A 6,000-nucleotide genomic window follows, 5' to 3' on the forward strand; every position below is an offset into this window, starting at 1 on the left:
CTTCCATTTGCTGGTTCACTCCCCAGCTGGCCACATGGCAGGAGCTGTGCCAATCCGAAGCAAGGAGCCAGGAGCCTTCTCCCGGTCTCCCATGCGGGTTCAGGGGTCCTAGCACTTGGGCCTTTCCCAGGTGCATCACCAGGAGCTGAGTCAGAGCAGAGCAGCCAGGACTCAAGCAGGCACCCATCTCAGATGCTAGCCTCGCAGGCAGTGGCTTCACTCCATCGTCATGCTTTGAATGTATGGATTGAAAGATAACACCAGGTCCCAAAAGTACATACAGTTAAAATCATGTTTTTCAAAGCAAAGTCGGCGTGGCCAATTCTGTCCACAGAACCTCACCAAATATGTAAAGAACTGAACTTTCAAAGCTCAGCTACCAACAATAGGAGGATGTTTCCCAGGTTGGGAATACTTAACACAGGCGGATTCCCAACCCCTGGGGCGAGAGCTCCACTCCACACTCGGGAGATGTGCTGCCCTTTTTACCTCCTGGAATATTTGCAGACCACTCATTGCTGGGAGCTTGATAAACTCCCTTTGGAGGTCCCAAATGAGTGGGTGCAGAGTTAGCAAGGGCTAGATCACAGGAACTGTGTCTGGCTTAAAACACACAGTTAAGGGGCTGGCGTTTAGCTCAGCAGTTAAGGCACCCGGACTCCACCTTGGAGTACCGAGGTCTGAGCCCCATCTCTGGCTCCCATCTCCAGGAGCCTCCAGCCTGTGTCTGTATCCTTCCAGATGGTGTGCACTGCTTCCCTTGTTCCAGCTCGGCCATGACCTTCTCTCAGTCTCCATCTCCCATTCTGTAAAACAGTCAGTCTCACTGGGGCTCTGAGAGAGAGAGTACATCCATCCACTGGTTCACTCCCCCAGTGCTCACAACAGCCATGGTAGGGCCAGGCTGAAGCCAGGAGTCAGGAGCTTCATCCAGGTCTCCCACATGGGTGAGATGGACCCAGATTCTTGAGCCTTCATCTGCTGCCTTCCAGAGTGTGTGTTAGTAGGGAGATGCATGGACAGCAGAGCAGCCAGGACTCGGACCAGCGCTCCAATATCAGATGCCAGCATCTCAAAAGACAGCTTACCCTGCTGTGCTGTATTTTTCTTTATTTATATTTACTTGGAAAGCAAAGTGACAGAGGGAGGGATTGTCCAGCCACTGGTTCACTCCCCAGATGCATGCAACAGCTAAATTCCATTCAGCCCGCAGTGCCTCATTGGAGTTCCAGCCACCCTGTTGCCCAGTTTCCTGCTAATGCACACCCTGGGAGGCAGCAATGATGGCTCAAGTACTTATGTCCCTGCCACTCACTTGGGAGACCTGGATTGAATTCCTGGCTCCTGGCTTCCACCTGGCACAGCCCTAGCCATTTAGTCATGTGAAGAGTGAACCAGCAGATGGGATATTTCTCTCTCTCTATCTCTCTCCTCTCTCTTCTCTTACTCCCTCCTCTCTCTCTCTCCTCCTTCTCAAATACACAAACATTTTTTAAAAAGTTATACGTAAGTCTGCTCCAGCCGTTTCACGGCTTGGTATGCTCACAAGAATTCCAGGCAGGGCTTGAAGCTGTGTTTCCCCATCCATGCTCATAACTGCGTGATTACTCACACAGCCGGGAAGCGAACCAGCCCACATGTCCGCACGGATGAACGGACAAACGCAACAGCATCCATCACACAATGGAGCCTTACACAGCCTCCATAAGGGAAGAAATTCCAACTCCAGCTACAACCTGCGGATGCTACGTTGAGTGAATTACACCAGGCAACAAGAACACAAATTCTGGTCCCCGCACAAAATGTATACTCTTTGTCAATTTAAAACAAAGTGCAGCCGGCACCGCGGCTCACTAGGCTAATCCTCCGCCTAGCGGCGCCAGCACACCGGGTTCTAGTCCCGGTTGGGGCGCCGGATTCTGTCCCGGTTGCCCCTCTTCCAGGCCAGCTCTCTGCTGTAGCCAGGCAGCGCAGTGGAGGATGGACCAAGTACTTGGGCCCTGCACCCCATGGGAGACCAGGAGAAGTACCTGGCTCCTGGCTTCGGATCAGTGCGGTGCGCCGGCCGCGGCGACCATTGGAGGGTAAACCAACAGCAAAGAAAGACCTTTCTCTCTGTCTCTCTCTCTCACTGTCCACTCTGCCTGTCAAAAAAAAAAAAAAAAAGTGCTGGGGCCGCTTTTGTGGCATAGCAGGTAAAGCCACCACCTGCAAAGCCGGCATCCCATATGGGTGTGAGTTCAAATCCCAGCTGCTCCACTTTCGATCCATCTCTCTGCTATGGCCTGGGAAAAGAAGTGGAAGATGGCCCAAGTCCTTGGGCCCCTACACCCATGTGGGAGACCTGGAAGAAGCTACTGGCTTCAGATCAACACAGCTCCAGCTGTTGTAACCATTTGAGGAGTGAACAAGCAGATGGAAGACCTTTCTCTCTGTCTCTCCCTCTCTGTCTGTAACTCTACCTCTCAAATAAATAAATAAAATCTTTATAAAAAGGCGCTTTCCTCGTGTATTAGGGGAGGGAGGGGCCCTATGTACACAAGAACTCCATCCATCTGGAGGGCACTCAGGGAAGTAACACAGGGCTGAGGTGGACGGTGGGCAGGTAAGGAGTGGAATTTGAAATAGGAAGATCAGGATGCTTCCTGTGATATGGTGGCCTCTGTGCAGAGATCCGAGGGGGATAGGGCAGGAGACGTGTGGGTAGCTTGAGGAGAAGCATTCTGGGAAGTGAGGATGAGCAATGCAAAGGCCCCGAGGCAGGTGGTGCTGCTGCAGCCCTGGAGGAGCACCAGGAGGTTGGAGTGGATGCCACAGCCTGGGACAGGGAGCAGCAAGTGAGGGCTGATCCTTGGACCCACCACGGTCTCCTAGGCCACTGTAGAACTTCAGAGCCACCTGGTGACATGAATCCAGAGGATTAAATGGGATGACAGAGAAACAGCATGAGATGATGGAGGCATTGTGTCTAGCCCTGGGCCTGGCATATGACAAATGTTCAGGAAACCCCGGCCAGGCACTGCTTCCCAAGAACACCAACACGGAAAGAAATGGACCCTTTTATAGTGGCAATGAAAGATGCGCCATCACCAGAAGCCCTGTGGGGAAAAAAAAAAAAAACATCCTCTCCACCATCACCCCAGATGGTAACCTCCTGCCAAACTCCTAAAACCAAACCCCTACCTTCCAGCACCTTCACGTGTGACCCAAAGCTGGGAGGCCCCACAGGTCAGCTTTGAAGTCACACGGACCTGCGAGGCAGGAAGGAAAGAAGCAGTGGCTGATCCAGCAGCCCTATCCCTAGTGGGTCCCCGCAACAGCTCTGCCAGGTTCCCGGGCCCAGAGCTGGGATGGAGGGAGCTGCATGGGAGAAACTTAGCTGATAAAATATTCCTGAGCCAGCCGACGCCGTGGCTCAATAGGCTAATCCTCTGCCTAGCAGTGCCGGCACACCGGGTTCTAGTCCCGGTCGGGGCACCGGATCCTGTCCTGGTTGCCCCTCTTCCAGGCCAGCTCTCTGCTATGGCCTGAGAGTGCAGTGGAGGATGGCCCAAGTGCTTGGGCCCTGCACCCCATGGGAGACCAGGAGAAGCACCTGGCTCCTGCCATCGGATCAGCGCAGTGCGCCGGCCGCAGCGTGCCAGACGTGGTGGCCATTGGAGGGTGAACCAATGGCAAAGGAAGACCTTTCTCTCTGTCTCTCTCTCTCTCTCTCTCTCGCTGTCCACTCTGCCTGTCAAAAAAAGAAAAAAAAAATATTCCTGAGCCACAAGAGGCTTCGGTTAGGGCTCGGTTGTTGCTGTCACTTGTGTTTTTGCTTTTATTGTTGGAGATGATGGTTTTACTGCTGGGGTTGCCTTTTTGTTGTTTTGTTTTGTTTTTCTTTATTGTTGCTACTTTCGTTGGGAAGGAAGGACCCCCTCTACACACACACACACACACACAAGGGACAGCCAGAAAACTTGGGGGCGATGTGCTGGTACAGCAGAACACACTCAGCATCGGTGCTTTAAATTTGGCAGTTGGGTGCATGTCCATCACAGGCCAAAAAAGGCACACACTCCCACCAGATCCGCCCTTTCTTGATCTTTCGTCTCCCCACTGGCACCAGTTCCGACTGCCCCCTAGAGCCCATTCTTGGCACTGCAGCCTCAAGTAGTCTCTTACTTTAAATACAATGTAACCCACCTAGCTGATCCAGGGAAACCAGGTTCTGCAGATGGCACTAGACTAAAGCTCAATAGTATGTGCCCTCGAGGAACTTACGATTGCACCGAAAAACCACACAGGGACTTCCCACGAGGCCCCATCTCATACATGTCTCACCACCTCCTAACGTCACCGCCCAGAGACCAAGTTCCTAACATGGCAGTTACCCGATCCTAGAAAGCAACGGGAAGCCTGGGAGCACACACGCCAGGCACTGTTGCCAAACACTTTCCAAGGGTCCACTCTGAATGAAGCATTATTTTCATACCCATTGTATAGACTAGAGACAGGAGGCGTGGAGGCACAAAGTGACTTTCCCACGTGGAGCAGAGTCCCAAGGTGGCCCAGAGCATCCATGGCAGGGATCTCTCCTCACTGAGTCACCAGGATGTGACCAAGGGGACTGCACCCTAAGGAGCAAACCCAATCCAATCAGTTCTCAAGGGCCCCACCTTTCAACCCCACCACGGGGTTCAGTGTCCACACTCTTTTTTTTTTTAATTTATTTTATTTATTTGAAAGATAGAGTTACAGAGAGAGGTAGAGACAGAAAGGAATTTAGGTGGAAATAGCAGACAGGTTCCCACTCGCACAAAGCTTAGGATAAGCCCAGGAACAACGACTAAGCTCAAAGCAAGACACAGAGGCAGGCATCGGGGACAGTGGGTAAGTTGCCACTTGGGACACTCACCACCCGTAGCAGAGTCCCAGCCTCTCCACTTCAGGCCCAGCTCCCTAACGTGCATCCTGGGAAAGCAGCAGGGATGTCTCGGAGACTTGGGCCCCTGCCACTCACATAGGAGACCCCGATGGAGTTCCCAGCACCCTGGCGTCAGCCTGGGCCAGCCCTGGCTGTTGCAGGCATTTGGGGAGTGAACCAGTAGATGGAAGATCTCTATGTTTCTTTGCTTTTCAAATAAAATGGAAACAAGTGATTGTTCAACATCATACATGCAACCAGGAAACTGGAGTTCAGTGATATAATTGTGAGTGATGGTGTGGGGTCCACTTTTCGGAAGAGGGAGGACCCTGGGAAGTGTCTGACCTAAGAGGGCAGCCATGAAGGTGGAGCCCGGGGTTGCAGGAGCTCCAAATTGAGGGCACCACAGATGCAAAGGCCCTGGGGCTGGAGCAAGATCGTGGGAAGGACACAGAGGCAGCCCCTATGTAGCTGGAACACCGTGGGAAGCAGGAGAGGAAGACATCCAATGGTTTTTACGACCTGGCCTGAGGCCTGGCATGCAGCCCTCACGTCATTAGTGTGACAAGGGTCCCCTACGTGTCCTGGGAGGGGTGGGAGTCGCTGTGGCTGCCCGGAAGCTGACCTTCCCCTTCCTCCACGCCGCCTCCGCAAATCCCTTGGCCTTGGGATACGTTCCCGGGACAGGCATCTGCCGTGGGAACCTGGGCCGGGTGGGGTTCAGGAAGGCCCTGCCTGGCCGTGGCGTCACTTTCCCGGATCCTCAGCCCTGACTCTGGGGTCACTGCCTCACAGCTGCCAGGAAGGGGCTCAGAGGCTCAGCACCATCTTCCTATTCTGCTGAGAAACATCCTCCAGGTGACAGCTGGCTGCTTTCTTGATCTTTTCATGGGAAAAAAAAAAGTTTGAAGCTTATTTTTCCCAACATATTTGGATATTGCAGCTTTATCTTTTATACATTGCTCAAGGACGTATTATTAACAAGTAGAGACCAGTGATGTGGCATAGCGAGTAAAGCCACCGCCTGCAATGCCGGCATCTCCTATAGGAGCCGGTTTGGGTCCCAGCTGCTACACTTCCGATCCAGCTCT

Source organism: Oryctolagus cuniculus, chromosome 16, assembly GCF_051225735.1.
Source record: "Oryctolagus cuniculus isolate XC-2025 breed Fujian yellow rabbit chromosome 16, ASM5122573v1, whole genome shotgun sequence".
Lineage (NCBI taxonomy): Eukaryota > Metazoa > Chordata > Mammalia > Lagomorpha > Leporidae > Oryctolagus > Oryctolagus cuniculus.